At 39.5% G+C, this 18899-nt stretch overlaps 1 protein-coding gene across 4 annotated transcripts in view; it reads left to right on the top strand.

The window, feature by feature from the left end:
* SLC25A21 (solute carrier family 25 member 21) overlaps positions 1-18899 on the top strand; it is a 486715-nt gene that overhangs the window by 192909 nt on the left and 274907 nt on the right. Inside the window, exon 1 of one of the 4 annotated variants that reach the window (XM_047863358.1) lies at positions 4369-4436. The exons of the other annotated variants lie outside the window; for them this stretch is intronic. The gene's annotated coding sequence lies outside the window, so the exon portion shown is untranslated. Of the gene's footprint in view, positions 1-4368; positions 4437-18899 lie in introns of those variants that run through there. 4 annotated transcript variants of the gene reach the window in all.

Below are 18899 nucleotides of genomic sequence, written 5' to 3'. Positions count from 1 at the left end.
AAGGATACTTAAATGAAAATATTAAGTTGAGCCATATGAAACTGCTAATTTTGGGACATTTTAACAAAAACAGCAATTTCACATGGTTCAATCTACATAGACATGGAGTGGCATCTGTGTTGAATCTCTAGAACATAATGTTAGTGCTTAGGATCTACATACATCTGGTACTTTCTTTCCCCTAAACTGATTTGTTATTTCACTTTTGACTCAGCCTATGGAAATAAAGCACTAATTAGTAATGCTATAGTAATGCTTTAGTCATCACTAGTAATTGTTGGCTTAATTCTCTGATAGTTATTGGTTCATATTAGTGCATAATTAGTTGGTTTATTATACTAGTAATTAAAATATAAAATTAATTGGGCATTTCCTTTACTTTGAAGTTGGCCTAAAGGTATATACATGCCATGTCATGATCTTGACTCAGTAACTTTTATGCTTGTTACAAGTGAATTATGCTCTTAGACTCACCCATGTATTCATGATTCCATCAGCAAATGTTTCTTGAACACCTACTCTGGGCATACCACTTGAACAACAGAGGGCTTCCAGCCTCAAGGAGAGAAGATGTGAAAGGTGTTTGGCATATAGTCTTTGCTCAACTGACAGTCATCATGATAATCGTTATTATGGTGATGGTTACAATCCCACTGAGTTAGCTACATTTTAAGAATTTCTCTCCAAAACAAAAAAAAATCACTGATGCATCTTTTCTTTTTTCCTTCTGAGATTTTCGGGACTAAGAACAGTGATAGGAATCCAAAGGAGATGGCTTCGTTAGGTAAATGTTCAATTGTGTGACTTTATAGGAATTTATGTGGACCTTTGCTCAAGGTAGTCAGAGACAATAGAAACCGGAGCCTGGCCCCACTTTCTGCTTTTCCTCTGTCCTGAGCACCTGAGAAGCATTTCACCTGTGAGAACATGGCACAAAGCCTGTACCACCCAAATCGTCCCGCTTGTATCCTCCTCTGTTGCCTGCTTAGAATGGAAAAATCGAAGTATAAAAGTGAGAGTCTAGGACTTCCCTGGTCCCTAATACTCAGCTTAATTTGTGATAATAAAAACCAGAGTGTGAATTAAGGCCCCAAGTGTCAAGTGATTCACTGTGGTACAGTCCCTCATTTCACAAAGGCCTTCTGCAGCCCACATTGGGAGCCAGATCATAAGATAGGGTAGTAAGAGCTACACACACCTCTTCCCACTCCCAGAGAAGCAACTCAACACATAGGCTTCTATTAGCAAGGGCCTGGAACATCAACCCTGTGCATCAAAGACCACATAATTATTTACGTAATTAATTTGTCTGTTTTACACTGAAGAATCATATTGCCCAAAGTTTGGAACTGTTAGGAAAATTATTCAACAGAGGAAAAGGCTGAGTTTTCAGATTTACTCTTACCCCCACAGTACTTTTTTCTGAAACCATCCTTTGATTTTTATGTGTCTGCCACTTCATAATTAAAACAAAATCCAGTCTGAATGAACTCTACAGGGCTTTGTTCTTATTAGACTTATGAATTCTGCTTTATTGAGAAGACTTGACCCCTTGGCTGCCTTATCTAGGGATTGGGCTATATTTCACTGTACTTCCTTTGATATATGTACAGTAAAATACCAGACCCTAAAATAAAATCCCTTGCTGAGTTTCTTCTCCCTGGGAAAGAATACACTTTATGGCCAGATGGAATGGCATCATGTCTCACTGTTGGGGTAGCACAGAAAAGACAACATCACTGAACGCTTTCCATTCTCATACGGTGGAGGCTCCTTAGTTTTGTCAGGTGCTGTAACTTGGACCCAACACTGAGCTGCAGCTCAGGAGACAAAACAGTTGGAAAACTTGGGGAAAGGCTCTAAGGGTCAGTGAAATTTACTGTGGGCAGCTGCTGCTTCAAAGCCACTCTCTGTGCAGAAGCCTATTAAGAAGTAGTAGGTTACGTTCCTGCCGTTTCCCCCAGCATGATGGATGATGCTCTGAAAAGAGAAAAGACTTCCTGTTCCATGGAGGTGGTTTTCCTCTAGGCTGCCTCACCGTGTTTCTCAGGCGCTCTCCGTTCCGTTTCTAACCATTGAATTCACTGCTCCACTACATTTAATAATAACCTAGGTTTGTCAGGAATGACTGACTGTGTCTCACCAGTGACTGCTTGTCAATCAGCAGGACCTCCCACCTCAGACCAGGGGCTTAGCTGTGCTGTCAGTGCCGGAGAAGGGCTGTGAGGGAAGAGAGTCAGGTTGCATGTGGACGAACAGCAGAAGTGGCTTCAAAGTTTGCTTGACCTTTTTTGCCTTCAGAAACATTTTCACTTTACCTCATGTTAAGAAATTATTCCTCCCTGGCCTTCTCTCAGGCCCTCGTGCTTGCCAAGCTCCCTCCTGCTACAGAGCTTTTGTATACACTCTTCCCTTAGCTGTGTATGCTCTTCCCTCCTTGTTTTGTCTTCTTAGCTGCTTACTCATTTTTGGGGAAGCCCTCCTCACCTTCTGGCTTAGGTCAAACTGCCAACTCGAAGTGCTCATAGGACAATGTCCCTTCCCTGATAGCATTTGTTTGAGTGACCAATTGATGGATGCCTTTCTCATGCTTAACATAACGAAGGACTATGTCTCACACACACACACACACACACACACACACACACACACACCATTGCACAAATGCCTGTCCTCCCCACCCCAATCGCAAGGTCCTAAAGGGCAGGGACAATGGCTGTCAGTCCTCATATTTGCATTTCCAGTGCCCATCACTCAATGCCTATTTGTTGCTGCTGGATACAGTAGATATTTAATTTATATATCATTAGGAAAGCAGAAATTTGTTATTATATCCTTTTCAAAGGCATAAATAGACACACAGCGTTCATAGTGTGAGTTGCCTTTTAAGAGCAAAGCTAGTTACCTACTTCTGGTAACATATGGCAACTACTCCCTTTGTGTGTGAGAGAGGTTGTTCATAATTAATGGATATTTAAAATCTCAGCATTTTCAGATCAAATGAGTATACATATTTCAAATAACCCTATGAAACAATGGTTACCATGCGCTAATGTGTGTTTAAGACACTCATTTGGTGTTGTGTAGAGATGACTAACATAGACAAGATCCCTGCCTCTGGATGCTTGTCATCCTGAGGGAACATCAAATAAAAACCAGAGAAGAAAATGTTCACTTGTGGGAATGTGGGAGAATCACAAAAGAGAGAAAAGTCTAATTCTGTCCATTTCAGAGGAGGGTCAGATCTGTGGAATCATGAAGGACAAAAATGTAACTGACCCTCAGTTAGTGGTGATTTATACAGATCTGTAGCCCATAAATCTTATGATTTCATTCTAAAATTAACCCACTCTTTGGGGCACCTGGGTGGCGCAGTCGGTTAAGCGTCCGACTTCAGCCAGGTCACGATCTCGCGGTCCGTGGGTTCGAGCCCCGCGTCAGGCTCTGGGCTGATGGCTCAGAGCCTGGAGCCTGTTTCCGATTCTGTGTGTCTCCCTCTCTCTCTGCCCCTCCCCCGTTCATGCTCTGTCTCTCTCTGTCCCAAAAATAAATAAACGTTGAAAAAAAAAATAAAATAAAAAAAAAATAAAATTAACCCACTCTTCAAAAGGAAGAAAAATCACTATTTCTTACAAGATTTAGGAGTGACAGTAGGTACATTTTATTTACTTGTGTTTAGATGGAACTAAGGAATTAAATATTTAGGGAAATAAAAGTTCACACTGAAGTTTCCTCTTGTTGCCAAATTAAGAGATTTTTCCTTCCCTGTGAAATCCCTGCAAGGGCTCCTGAAGGAGATGCCAGGAGAGGAGGAACTCAGGTCCTGCCAATCCTCCAGCCAGAAGGGCTCCAAGTTGAAACTTTTGTTTTAGAATTTCAGAATCTTATTAGAGGGAAGAGTTCTGATGCTCTGATTTGCTAACTTTTTTTAAACTGCAGAGTTCAAGAAGTCATCTTCTTGCTCAGGGAAGATGACAATAGTTGGTTTGAATGTCGGAGGAGTAGAACATTAGTAAGCTGGAGTGTGAGTATGGTGTGTATACAAGAAGAGAAACAGTAACACATCCTATAAGGAAAGCAAGGAATTGATAAGATCTTGACACTGATCTGTTGATCAACTGGGACATTAGGCCAGGCTGTGCTCAGTCCACTCCAGGACATACAAGGGGTCTTCTTCATACAAGACTCTTAAACAAGTTCTTTAATCAATTCAGGAGTTTCCACTAATTTGTTTTCACATTGCTTGGCGATCCATTCTCTGTAGTGGAAATAGTGAGCAGTTGTTGGAATGTCTGTGAAGTTCTGTGAAGTCATAGGTCACTGTGTTGATGAGCAACCTCCTCCCTCTTCTTTGTTGGACACTTTCTTGAAATGTTTCTTTGGAGTAGCAGATGAAGCAGAAGAGCAGAGGGAAGAGAGAAGCCACCTTAAAAATGGTGATTTGAGGGGCGCCTGGGTGGCTCAGTGGGTTAAGTGATGATTCTTGGTTTCATGGTTCATGAGATCAAGCTCTTGTGTTAGCGTGGAGCCTGCTTGGGATTCTCTCTCCCCACGCCGTACCCCCCCTCCCCCGCTCATGCATGCACACAGATACACTCTCTCTCCCTCAAAATAAAAAGATAGACATTTTAAAAAATGGTGATTTGGCTGTTCCTCATGATTGTGACATCTCGGAGCCATCCACTTTCTTATGTTCTATGTATTTCTTTTTTTTTTTAATGTTTATTTATTTTTGAGAGAGAGAGACAGAATGTGAGTAGGGGAGGGGCAAAGAGAGGGAGACACAGAATCTGAAACAGGCTCCAGGCTCTGAGCTGTTAGTAGAGAGCCTGACGCAGGGCTCAAACCCACAAACTGGGAGATCGTGACCAGAGCTGAAGTCGGACGCTTAACTGACTGAGCTACCCAGGCGCCCCAGTTCTATGTATTTCTTATCCCAAGCCAAAAGTATATTTACAAATATTTTCAGATGGTTAGGGCTCTCTTATACGTTGTGGTTTTTTATTTTTAAATACTATATGAAAATATTATATTTTCACTTATTAAAATATATTTTCATAAGAATATAAACACTATTTGTCATAATTTAATGGGATTATATCAGAGTGACAGAGTAGAGAATAAACCCAGAAGGAAAATATTTCTGGTCTGGTGCACTCTAAAAAATACTGGACTTGATCCAGAATACTCTACTTTTATTTCTGATAGAGATAGATAGGAATGCTATGGTTCTTATTTGGAAAGTATATCTATATATAGTTTGTGTGTATTTATATACCAAAACCAAAATGAAATTATTTAAACATTGGAATGTTAGAGATCATAAGAATCCTCTGTAAATATCAAATGAAGATACACTAATCTAGTTGAGAGGAAATTTATTTTAAAAAAGAATAGAGCTTAAGATTTCAAATTTAGTAAAGTGGAAAAGTTGGACAATAACTGTGCAATTGTGAATTCGTTGTTTTTGTGGAAAGTCGTGGCGATTGAGATATGAAGTATGATGTTCTTTGATTTAAAGCATAATTCTATTCCATAGGGCAGGATCACAAGGGAGCATTTTCAGTTTACTTTCAAGTTGATCAATTCTGAGCATTCCAAAAGGGAAGCAAAGCAAACAAATGTTTGCAAAAAGAATCAAATCAAATGCCAGTACACCTGCTGGCATTGATTCATATCCTGTGAAGGTAACCATAGGCATTTAAATTGAACCTGTCTCTGTCTCTCAAAAATGAATGAATGTTAAAAAATTTAAAAAAAATTGAACCTGGAGTAAATAAACGGAAGACAAAATCAGAGCTCAACCAAAATTATTCATTCCTTTGAGTAACTTAGAAAAGCCTTTTCTCAAGTTACAGAACATCCACATGGATAGAAAAATCAAACTAAACTAATGAGACAAATAGGAACTAAACTGATGAGACAGATATAAGAAAATCATTACCCTCCCTATCCCAAGCAAGTTTGAAATTCTGATATAATAAAGCTGAATAGATCTGTTCATGTTGAATGTTCGTCTTGAAACATGTAATTAAATTACAGTTCTGGGTGAGCACCCTGAGTGGGGTTACGTGATGATACTGCAGGCACTGATTCTACTTTTATTTACATTCCCTTTTTCTTAAGACCTCAGAGTATTGTTTGAGTGTTGACAAGGTACCAATAATATTTCTTTGTCCTTTTACTGCACCTCTCACAAGAAGATCTTTAAGAGCTTAACTCACATTAGTGTGTTATTCCCAGGATTATTCTTCCTGTTTTATAACTGAGGAAACTGCTTCCCATGGATATAAGTGACTTGTTCAAAGGCTGCAAACCAAGTCTCTAATGTGGCTGCAAAACCGCTCCTGATTCCAGCCTGTTCCACCCTCAAGATTAACACTTGAAGGAGGTATTCTGCAATGGCTCTTACCCAGAGAATGGTCACGTGGACCCCATTAAATTAAGAATTTGTGAACATACATGAAGGATCCACTTTGTAGACTCCATACAGGAAGGGTTTTCTGAGCAAACGAAGTAATACAAATGTGGAGAACTAGCTGCAGAGAAGAGTTGCCAAGCATTTCATTTGCATTGGCTTATACCCAATTTGCTGATTGCAAACAAGCTATTGATTCACAAATTAGGACGCATATACTTAGACACATTTTATTGGTATTTGGTTTGAGTCCATGGTAATTAGTATTTATGAGAACGTAATAAAACTATATTCATTTAAAAATATATTTACCCATTTTGGTTTTCATGAACTTAGACTAGGAAATTATATATGTGTGTAAGAAGCTTTGAAAAATGGAAGCTCTGAGTAGCCTTTGCAAACACAGCAAAAGTGCAATTTCAAAAAGAGGCTTCGAGGTAGAGATGGAGAAGAGTATTGTGGAATTTGGAATGCAGCAAACCTACTAGACAGGAGAAGCCATTATTCACCGAGCCTTTTGAATGTCACTCCACTTCAGTTAGCTACTTTTTTCACAGAGAAAACAATGATGTTCCATCTATGGTCCCTTTGAGTTGTGCCCTGTAACCAGGGGTCACCGGATGCTCCTGGCACTCTGTGAGCAGGCTTGTGAAGTTGGAACAAGCTGGCCTGGCTTGCAGTGAGGGTGGATGCACTTCTCTGCATGAACCTTTGGCAGCTCATTTTGCAGGCAGAGTTAAAGGTTGTAGCAGCCTCGTTTTCCATTAACACGGCGTCAAAGCATGCCTTCGACCAAGGGGATGCAGAATACAGGTAGAATGGCCTGGGTGATCATACACATTGATTCAGCTGTCTCTTTTTCTCACAATCCCATGCATGGTCTCCCATATCTTTGTGCTGAAGGCAGATAGAGAGCTATTATGGTTGCTGCATGAATAATCTATTATTTTAAAATGTAAATTTTCCCATTACTCTGTCAGCCGTAAATACCTTCTTCACTAACATGCTGTTTAGAATCACTGTAATCTGGGGAGGGCCATTTTAGATCCTCTGTTCACATGATCTAAACAGCATTTTCATGACTTTGGGGAATAAGACAGGAAAAAGGGGGAAATTTTTAAAATAGAATAAGCTTAATGGCTTTTTCACTTATAGTTTCTTTAACCACTTTAATATACTATGAGGGGATATGTACTAACCTTTGATGGAAAAGGGGGCCTATTTTGTAACCAAAAGAAAGTGGAAAATATTTCTGGAACATTTTGACTTTCTTTCAACCTCTTAAATAACTCAAAAAAAAAAAAAGAGTATGGAATAATAAAATAAAAACTTGAAGACTGCCAACTCAGATCTCACAATAATTTTTCTGCCAAAAACTAAAATTACTGCTATTCGTATTAATAGTTCTACGCCACTAAAAAAAAAGAAAATTTCTGGCTCAGTCAAAACAACACATCTGTTACCTCTACCCCAAATTCTAGAATCAAGGAAAGCACTAAAATTATAAATTATTTAAAGTGAATTTGATTGTGTTGGGTACCTCTAACTCCTAAAAAGAGCCTACTGTCCTTAGAGGCAAGAGAAGCTGGATGGGTACATGTCATTCTGTTATCTTTCATTCAAGTGGGGAGTGATTTCTAGATTCCTTTCCGGATAAAACATGCACTGTTACTACTTTTTTGGTTATTTTCCAGGTATTTCAGCTACTGATTTAAACTTGATGTTACTTGATTGTGTTTTAAAAACATTATGCTAAGGAATGGCATGGAGCCTACTAGGCAGAAACAAGGATATTGACACTAATAAACAATTTGTGTGTGAGAAAAAATAACTTTGCAAGCAAGCTAGTGAAAGGATGAGTGGTAGGAGAGAGTGGAGACAGCAACCCACCTTGAGAGCTGCTGCAATTCTCCAGGCAAAAGATAAGGAGGGGCGCCTTGGGTGGCTCAGTCCATTAAGTGTCCGGCTTCGGCTCAGGCCATGATCTCACAGCTCCTGTGTTCGAACCCCACACCGGGTTCTGTGCTGACAGCTCAGAGCCTGGAGTCTGCTTCCAATTCTGTGTCTCCCTTTCTCTCTGCCCCTCCCCTGCTCGTGCTCTGTCTCTCTCTGTCTCTCAAAAATAAATGCTAAAAAAAATTAAAAAAAATAAAAAGATGAGATCTGAGACTGGGACTGTGTAGATGGAGTTCAAATATTTCTAAGATATGGCGTCATTTGTATGCTGGCCTGAGGCTCTAATTCTCCTTCTATCATTGTTTCTATGTGAGATTATGTTGTGAGACATACAGGAATGAGGGAACATGTCTGTCCTGGAAATAGCTCCTACAACTGCCTTGGCATCTGGCCTATTCAAGGAGTTTAGAGTAGGGGTTCAGGAAATACTCATCTCTTTAACTCTAGGGAGGTGATGTGCCTGTCCACTTCTGGTATAGCATTCATGTGCAGAGGGCATTCATAAGGCACTGTTTCGTTACTCTGGAAGGACTCCTGTTTCCCGGGCTCTTCCCCTACATAGGCTGTAGCTTGGGTGTCAACTGGAGAGCTGTCGTCTACTCCTCACCAGCAATGGAGCACGGATGGGAGGAAGGAGTATGGCCTGTGAGCTTGCAGGACAAGAGTAAGGGTTAGTACCAGGCCCAGAGCCAAAGTGACTCTCTTAGAACCATCCCGTCTTAAAAGATCTTCCAGACCTTGTAGAGCAGTGTTTCCAAAGTGTGGCCCTTTGACTTCCTTTATCAGAAACACCGGGGGAAGCCTTGCTAAAGCTATATAGCTCCCCAGGTTTTACCCCAGACCTTCAGCATCATATTCTCTGGGGGTGGGTTTTTACAGACTCACTCAGGTACTCCTGCACATGAAAGTTTAAGAACCATCATCTTAAACCTCCTCAGCTTAACAGATTGTGATTAGTTTAAAAACTAGGACAGTGATGACAACGTTATTGCTGTCAGAATTCCATATGAGCAATTAGGTGTTGTGTTCTATACTGTGTGTGAACCTTCCTCTTTCCTGATTACTGGCAAAAGGCAGGAGTTACATATAATCAGAGTGGCTCTATGCTCGGGTGGCTTGGAGAGTGGAATCACCACTGGTGTTTAGATAGGTGTTCCCATGGACTTTCTTGCTTATTTTGGCCGTGACTGTGTTTGGTGCTGCTGAGCAGGACTGTGCATATAACTACAGCCCACGGCTTTGCATTTCTCACTCTAGAGGGATTTGCTGTAAAGGTACAGGCCAGGAAAGAAACCAGAGAATAATGGTGAGGCCATCTTCAGGGAGACAGGGTCATGGAAGGGAGGGATGGAAAGGACTCAGGTGCCAAGTTGTGGCAAGAAGGATAACGTACAAAAAAGCAAAGGGATGATAAGAGAATGGCATCAGCACAGAGCCTGTATTATAAGGTAGGAAATTTATACCAAAAAAGGCACTCTTGAGAAATAGAAATAATTATTTTTATGATTTGAAAAACATGGGAATTTTTCTAGTATTATCTCTACTTACCCTCTTCTCCTCATCACTAGCCCCAAACATAAAAATCTAGTTCTGTTTTATGAAAGCAAATTTTCTCAATCCTGGTTTGTTCTCCACTGTCATACTATATATTCCAGAGAGCTTTCTCATTCGCAAACACTTGTCTGTGTGTGGTTAAGTGGTCAAGTTACTGAAAGGTAAAAGGTGTAATTAGATTGGAATAGGATTCACAAGACTAACAGTGGGAATGACATAAATCGGTCAGTGGAAATAGATTATGGTCATGTAAACACCTAGCGTATTTTGGATTAAATGGCCAGTTTCCAACTTTTTCTTCTAAGTTAAAACAAAATAGAAAAGGCACACCTATGGACCTCTCCACCTTGGGCTTTTGTGGGTTTCACACCCACCTCATCTCATATGATGCTTAGACAGTCCTGAAGAGAAACAGGGAGAATATTATTAACCTAATTAGAGAGATGGGGAACCTAGCAGCCAGAGAAGTTAAATGATCTGCTGGACATTTTATGATCAGCAAGTGGTAGAAGGAGAATTCCAGCTCGTTTCTCCTGGCTCTGAGGTCAATGATCTTTTCTCCAGTGTGCTGCCTTTTCTCTTGCCTTACCATTCCAGGAGAAGGTAGACGCTCAGACTGCTTCTGGGTCACTGATTATATTATTACAGTTAGGTACTGGAACATCCATCCTGTATTGGTCTGTTTAGTGACACTTGGCAGAGGAATTGTGGTCTAAATTATGGAATCTTGATTCAGAATGTTCAAACAGAGATCTAAAGATGAAAATGAGCAAAAAATTGGGTTGCCCTTCGTTTTTTTCCTATAGGTGTTTCGGGTCAGTTGGTGGCATATGCCTTTTATTCTCCATCTCTTTGGCTTTGTGGAGAGTTTACTTTACCAGTGTTACCCTGGGAAACACAGGCAATGACTGGGCATGCCCGGGTTTGGAGACCTTATTTTCTCAGGTTATAAAAGCAGGTGAAGCATCACCTCCTCCACTTGTAGTCAGTGGGGGATTATAGAGGATTAGAATATTTAAAGACAGTTCTTGAGGTTTGTTTTTAGAAACAGTGGAGAGGAGAATGTCCTGATTTGAGTGAGTAGGGTCCAATACAAAGAGGCTGGAATCTGGCAGTTAAGGCAGTCAACTCTACTGGCCTTCACTCCATCATAGATTCCTGGTGGAGGGAGGAAGGGAGAAGAGTGGGCAGGGGTTGGAAGAGGAAGTGTTGGGCCAGCTGCCCTCAGTCAGGGTACCATGGAAAAGTGGGGCACATTTGTGATGGCAGCAACACCCACTGAAAGCAAAATGAAGCCTTGAATCCATGACACACACCCTGGCCTCCCTCGTAGGACATTCTCAGTTGATAGAGCAACTACAAGAAGCACATGATAGTGTTCCCTTCAGTCCATGTTTGTGTACTGTAGAATCATTTATTTACCGGGCAGTTAAAAGGCCAAGAGTCTGTGGAGTCAATATGCACAGTTTAGCAAGACGGTTTAAACAAACAGGCCCGAAGAAGAGTGCCAATGTAACAAGAAGTGGGCTGCAGAAGTTTGGGAGCATGGTCTTGTCGCTAGGGGCTTCCTTCATGTGGTTTGGCTCTGTCCACTCTGTTCTGATTCATCTGCATGGTCGCCTCATAAGCTCTTGCAAACCAAGTGGCCTCACTCAGCGTCCTCTTTCCTCTGGCTCCGTTGCATGTGTATGTATATATCTACACACGTGCGCATGTGAATCTGAGTGTTTCAGAGGAAGAAAGTGCCAGTCTCCCATATCTGGGAAAAGCCTCAATACCTAATGAAGGCTAGTTCCCCGAAGGCACAGTCAATGATAACTCGTAAGATCTCTGTGATGTCAGGAAGCTTGCCTCTGAACTATGGCTTGGTGTTCATGGCGTAAAGGGCCGTAATAAAACATATACCTGAAGGAAGACTTCAAGAGAGTCCAATCTTTGAGATCCCTAAAAGAACACTTTCTTAAGTGATTTTGAAATCATGAAATTTTGTTCATACTTGCTTTTCTGCCCTCATGTGAAATAAATGTGTGCACTGATTACGACATAAAATATAAAATTGTTGTTGAATCTGTAGTTGTGTTTCTGTGTAGTTGTCTGTCTTAGAGAGCTGGGCATGGTTACTTGTTTGTGCCATATGGCACCCAGGCAGTTAGGCAATATGAGGTGATGGAGGCAGCGATAGGTGTTTTAATAGTTTGGCTGTCTGGGCAAACACATCTGGAAATGGCCTAGTTGAATTATCCTCAGTAGCTGTTTATGTGTATAATAAAGGCCTAATAGCTGAGTAGAAAATGAGCTTTATTTTTTTTTATTTTTAAAAAATTTTTAATGTTTTATTATTTTTTTTTGAGAGAGAGACAGAGACAGAATGCGAGCAGGGGAGGGACAAGAGAGAGGGAGACACCAGGTCTTGAGACACCTCTCTTGAGCCGAAGTTGGATACTTAACTGACTGAGCCACCCAGGTGCCCTGAAGATGAGCTTTAAAAAGTAATTTGTATTAAAAACTGAGAACAAACTGAGGGTTGATGGGGGATGGGAGGGAGGGGAGGGTAGGCGATGGGCATTGAAGAGGGCATCTTTTGGGATGAGCACTGGGTGTTGTATGGAAACCAATTTGACAATAAATTTCATATATTAAAACATAAAAAATAAAATAAAATAAATAAAAAAGTAATTTCTGAAGATATTCTTCCTTTGCTCTCTCCTACCGTGTAACCCAGGTACATGGTACCTGGTACCTGATAAACCCATGTTCAGGTTCATCAACACTATATTTTATCACTTCTAATGGAAAGAATAAACTTTTGCTTACAGTTACCCAGAATATATATGTGTGTATATGTGTGTGTGTGTGCGTGCGTGCGTGTGTGTGTGTGTGTGTGTGTGTATATACATATATATAATATATAAGTACATATATATAAATGAAACATAAACAAACTTCAACATAAATGAATACCATTATAAGAACAAGTTCTGTGTAATAAAACTACTTTCATGACCTCGTCAGAAACCTATGCTAATGCTAATTGTTGAGGTAAGCATAATGAATATGTTGAAAGAGAAATCATTTGGCAGGCACATTTTTTTCTCATCAGAGGTATTGGTGTTTTAATGTGATATTTATACTGGCAGTTGCATTTGAAATCCTAATCAAAGTTAAATTTTGTTCAGGCAATGTGATTGGCTTCTCAGATTTGGGGATTTTATGTCATTTTAGTTGTGGTTGATGGAAGATTCTTTCTATTGGTGCTTCTCTGGGGATAGGGTACTGTCAGGACATAGAAGTGGGAGGCAGGAAGGATGGATAGATTGCCTGTGGTACCCCATCCCACACCCAGCCAATTTATGTTATAGATCAGGAGATTAAAACTCAGAGAGGTAGATTCCTTTATCTAAGGTCATGTAGCATGTTAGTAAGCAAACCAGGATAGGAACTCAGGGTTCTAGCCCAAGGTCAGCCAGTTTTTACTCTGGCATCAGCTTTGAACACTTCCTGTAGGCATCCTTGTGAATGCTAAGGAAGGTACCTCTTGCTTCCTAGGGTATCTTCAAGCTTGCCCCTTCCTTGAGTCTCTGGGTCTTTGCCAGCAGTAGGGGTCCCAGGGATGAGAAGGAAACAGGAGGTAAGATAAGAAAGCGGGGGAGGGAAATGATGACCATGGAAGAGTGTCCTATGTCTTTAAAGTAACGAGATAGACTTTCATTTGTGACCTACAGAGGCTCTCTGATCATTTCAAAGGCAAGGGTCAGAAATACTTTGAGCAGCAGACAGCATCATTTAAATATGTATTCAGCCTTTCACTGTGGTGCTTTTGAAATACAATACAAATTTGGGTGAACAACTCTTATTTCTGGTTGGTTGTGTGCATCAGAGATATGAACTTGAGGGTGCTTAAGAATTGTGGCCTTTTGTTTTTGGTATTATTTACACATGCTGCTTTTGTGACCATTGCCAAGCCACATAGTACAATATATAAATGAGGATATCTGTTCTGTCATTATAAAAAATAATTGTTGGATGATAAGGCATTGAACACAAAAATTTCACAAAACCCAATTTCAGGTTTTTTTCTTTTCATTCAGCTTTTATGGGTATCTCTTGATTAGTGAATTACTTCCAATGAGACCTTTAAAGGAACTCAGAAGTATTGGTAAAAATGCTGTTTTCGGGGCGCCTGGGTGGCGCAGTCAGTTAAGCGTCCGACTTCAGCCAGGTCACGATCTCGCAGTCCGGGAGTTCGAACCCCGCGTCAGGCTCTGGGCTGATGGCTCGGAGCCTGGAGCCTGTTTCCGATTCTGTGTCTCCCTCTCTCTCTGCCCCTCCCCCGTTCATGCTCTGTCTCTCTCTGTCCCAAAAATAAATAAACGTTGAAAAAAAAAATGCTTTTTTCATATATCTAAAAACTAATGGAATTCCTCTTGAGTTACATGAAGTAGAAATGTGATAAATATTCTATTTGTTAAAAGAGCAAATGAATGAATGCGGGAATGAGTGAGGGAGTGAGGGAGATCTAGGGAGTTAAAAGTGGCTGACTAAATTAACAGAGATTGGGCTGCTTTGGAAAAAAAAAGCATTTGGCAACATTAGCCTGATGTTATTTGGTAGACACAGTAAGGTACAGTATGCATTACTGACCTCATTAAGTTCCAAATAAAACTCTATACTTTACACCATTTCTACAAGAGGTTTTATTAGATTTCTTTAACCGGTGTCATATTTTTTGGCCAGGGCATTTTTAACCAGCTTCACATAAATAAAGTTCTATTTTGTCACCATGTCATAGTAAAATAAACTGCTTGTACTATGCATCCCTGCCAAAGCCAGAGCAGACGGGGGAAGGATATAAATGTGTCAGTATTCAGGGAGAGAAAACACATAAATGCACATGGCGACTCTCTTAACTCTGAGGCTCAGCATGATACTAATTCATTTGGGTGACATTTAGAAAGCTACTCCCAACATAAATAATATATATATGGTGGGGGGTATCTCTGACAGACACAAAGTTGAAAAAAAAAATGGCCTGAAAGAACGCACATCAGATTTTACAGGTGCTCAGAACGTTAAGGTACAGTGATGGATGACCTTTTCACTGAAGGTTGACATAATGTTGAATGGAATGTTTTGTTTATATCTGGTACCAAGTTTATTGACCAGCACCAAAGGGTAGAAACAAGATGGGATTTGAACAGTCTGTACTTTTTTTTTTTTTTTTTTTTTTTTGGTGTGGAAACTGTTTTCTATGTCCCACCCCTTTACAGGCAACAGTTAAGTTGTTTCACAGATATCATTCCACAAGATGGATTACTCTTTAAAAAAAAAAAAGAAAAGAATCTTAAGCCTAAGTATTCATTACCAGAGGTACAATTTTTGATGGGTAAAGGTGAAAAATTAAGCAGAAGAGGATTTTTTTTTACCACATTTATCACACATCTTTAATCTTGGTTTGTCATCTCTACTGTGTCTACACTTAAAATTCCCATGATTAATGGTGAGATGCTGCGAGAGTGCCTGTAGATAAAATCACAAAATCCAGAAATATAAGAGACTAACAAGTCAAACAGGCTATCCGAATGGCAACATAGGCTTGTCCCCACAGTGCCCTTTCCAGATTTACAATGAAAAATAGGAAAAACTTTTAGCATCAGTCCAAGTGATAATTTCCTTTCATCTTTAAGTAGGAAATTATCACAATACAAAAGTAATCCCTTTGGGAAAATTTTCCAGGTAGTTAGCATAAATTATTTATTTCATAATGTCAGCCATTATACCTAGTTATTATAACCTCTTGAGCAATGCTGTACATTCTTTCTTGTTACACCTTACAAGTTAATTTTACCATGTCCATCTTTAGTGACTTTTTGTTCACTCATGTGTTCATTCTTTCATTTATTCATACATTCAATAAGTATTGTTTGAATGCCTACACTGTGCCGAGTTTTGAGGAAGACGCAAAGATATGTCAGACAAGGAACTTTCAAATGGCTTAAAAAGTAGTGGAGTAGATAAAACAGGTGCAGAAATGCCACAAGTATAAGGTAGAATATGAACCATATCCTTAGAAAGTTAAAGATAGCATTGGGAGGTGCAGATGCAGAAAGGATCATTAGTTGTTGCTGGAGGGCTCTCAAAAAACTTCCCAGAAGTGTCAGTATTTGAAGCTGATCTTAAAGAATGCCTAGGACTTGTACCTCCAGAGAACAGGATGAAGTAGAGGGAAGCCATTGCAAGCATAAGGAAAATGAAGGAAGGCACCGAGGAAGGGCAAGGGGGAGAAGTGAAGAAATTGGAAAATGATGGAAACATAAGTTGGGGCCAGAGCAATAAGGACCTTGAGGGGCCAAGCTGAAAAATTCAGGCCTTCTTCCCTAGTCAGTAGGGAGGAATTTAAAGTCTGTAGCAGAAACACACTTGATCAGAACTGTGCTAAGGAAGAACTCTCTAGGAGGGGGTGGAGAATAAAGAGACCAAAGGTGCAGTTGGGAAGCCTTGCTAAGAGAGGAGAGAACTCCTGTAAAAGAACATGGAGAAAGAGGGAGCCAGTGAGTAGAAACATGAGACAGAAGTCAGATCAGAGGTTCTGAGACATTTTTTATTGGGGATGATGCAGCAAGATCGACCTTCACATTTCCACTGAGTGAGTGGGAGAGTCAGTTAAAAACGGGAGCAGGTTTAGCAGGGATGGCATGATAATTTCAGTTCTGGACACCAGTATGATAGTCTGGTTCTACAGAATCGTTTTATACACATCTTTGAATCCCTAATTTCTAACAAAGCATGGATGCTGAATAAAGTTGGAATATTATTTAACAAATTACCGCAAGTAAAGATGTTCAGTAGGCAGTTGGAAAATCAAGCAATGCACAATTTATTTTCTCTCTTCCAGTATCTGCTACAGAGTAGATACTTACACATGCATTAAATATCTAATAACTTTTAATTCTTAACCATATGAATGATTAAAATGCTTAAGTGGTAAATAAATATTTCTTAATAAATCCCTCTATTGTGATAATTTCCAAAATGATAGATTTATATCTTCTATTCTCAACAATACTGAACACAGTATTTGAATTATGAGGTCTTTTTTCTTTTAATTTTTTTAATGTTTATTTATTTTTGAGAGAGAGAGAGAGAGAGAACATGATCAGGAGAGGGGCAAGAGAGAGGGAGACACAGAATCTGAAGCAGGCTCCAGGCTCTGAGCTGTTAGCACGGAGCCCAACGTGGGGCTTGAACCCGTGAACCGTGAGAGAGCATGACCTAAGCTGAAGTTGGACACCCAGGTGCCCCAAATTATATGGTCTTATGCTGAAAAAATTTTATGCCAAAAATCTTTGTACCAAAATTAGTTTCTACTAGTAAAGAACACTAACATTTAGTTATTTGTTTGCCATACAAAACAAAGAAAATTATCTAAAAGTTTTCTGTTAGTTTTGCCATCTATTGAATATTTTCATTAGGCACATATTCACATTTTCAGTTTAGAGCTAACCACTTACAAACTTTTATATCCCGTTGTGTTCTATTTTGACTTTTCCTTTGTATTCCATATTTCTGACTTTATATGTGCTTTAATGTTTGTGACTCAATTTTATTAGCTGTTTACACCATATGCATGTTATAAACAATTGGAGCTTCGGGTTACAAAATAGAAATATTAATACAATCTTTGTTATTTAGTCCAGCCTGATATTTACACAAGGTAGCCCAAAAGTATCCTGCTGTATTTATATGAAATTCAAAAGATGATTAAGAAACATCTTAAAGGTCAAACACATTGCTGATTAGTAGTAGCCTATAGTATATCTTATTATAATTAACCAAATATTTTCTGACATTCAACTCCTGACAACCAAGGGCAGTGTTTGGACATGGACCATAATACAGGAAACTGACACTTCAAAACCAAATAGGTAGAGGCAGAGATAGAATAGCAAAATGATAAAAATCAAATTCCACAACACCACTGAAGGATCTAGAGAACACTGGGTAGCCACAGCTTGGTGATAGATGAGTAACCAGATCTAAATGTTCTGTAAATAGTTATTTGAGAGAAGTTTTTTTTTGAAAATCCTGTTCTTCATACTTGAGACATAACAACTTGGAGACTGAGTCCAAACTATAGAAGGTGTAGTCTTTTTGCCCAAGGCCATGCACTTGTGGACTGGATAAAAATGGGATTCATTTGTGTTGTATTGTGGAATTTATCTTTTTGGAATTAATTGTTATGATGTTATGGAATCAGTGTTTTGTTTTGTTTTGTTTTGTTCTACCCTTAACTATTGTAGCATAGGATTTCCAAGAATTGTCAGTTTGAACTCCACATACCTGGAAAATGGTAGGACTTTGTGAGGTCTAAACTTCATTAGTCTATGGTTTCTAACCCTGATGTCACTTCTGCTTACTTAAGATGAAAATCCCACCACTTATTTAGTGAACATTTTCATGTGATAATATAATAGTAACATTAATAAAGAATTCCAACTTTTAAGAAGCTTATCTACAGAAATGATAGTCATAGAGACATGTGAATATAGGAATTTTTAAGAACATCAAATAATAGACCTCCTTCCCTGCCAAATTGATACTCTGTTTCCTGCTTTAATAGCTGTACTGACAAGAACTTGAAAGGAAGAAGACAATAGTTCATTTCATTGTGGCCCTTCTTTTATTGTTCTTTTATTGGTCCAAGTTTACCCTGCATTCATTGTACCTGCAGTAAGACTACCTAAAGTATGGGCAAAAATGAAACCATGCAGGTTCCCCAGCCTGCAGTGTATATAATCAGTGAAGCATTTTGTGGGGTTCTAAAATGCAGTCTTAGGTGATGAGATCTGAATAACTCAAAAGCCCATAACAGACGTTCTGAATTGATTCTATTTCCTCATGTAATTGTGCTAGATATGTACAGTGGCAGGTTGAACTTGATCTCTCGGCCATGTACTGCATTTGTAGGAAGTGT

The sequence above is a fragment of the Prionailurus viverrinus genome, chromosome B3 (assembly GCF_022837055.1).
Source record: "Prionailurus viverrinus isolate Anna chromosome B3, UM_Priviv_1.0, whole genome shotgun sequence".
In the NCBI taxonomy this organism is placed as follows: Eukaryota; Metazoa; Chordata; class Mammalia; order Carnivora; family Felidae; genus Prionailurus; species Prionailurus viverrinus.
Note: the sequence above shows the minus strand (reverse complement) of the source record. Positions and strands in the feature narration are given on the sequence as shown.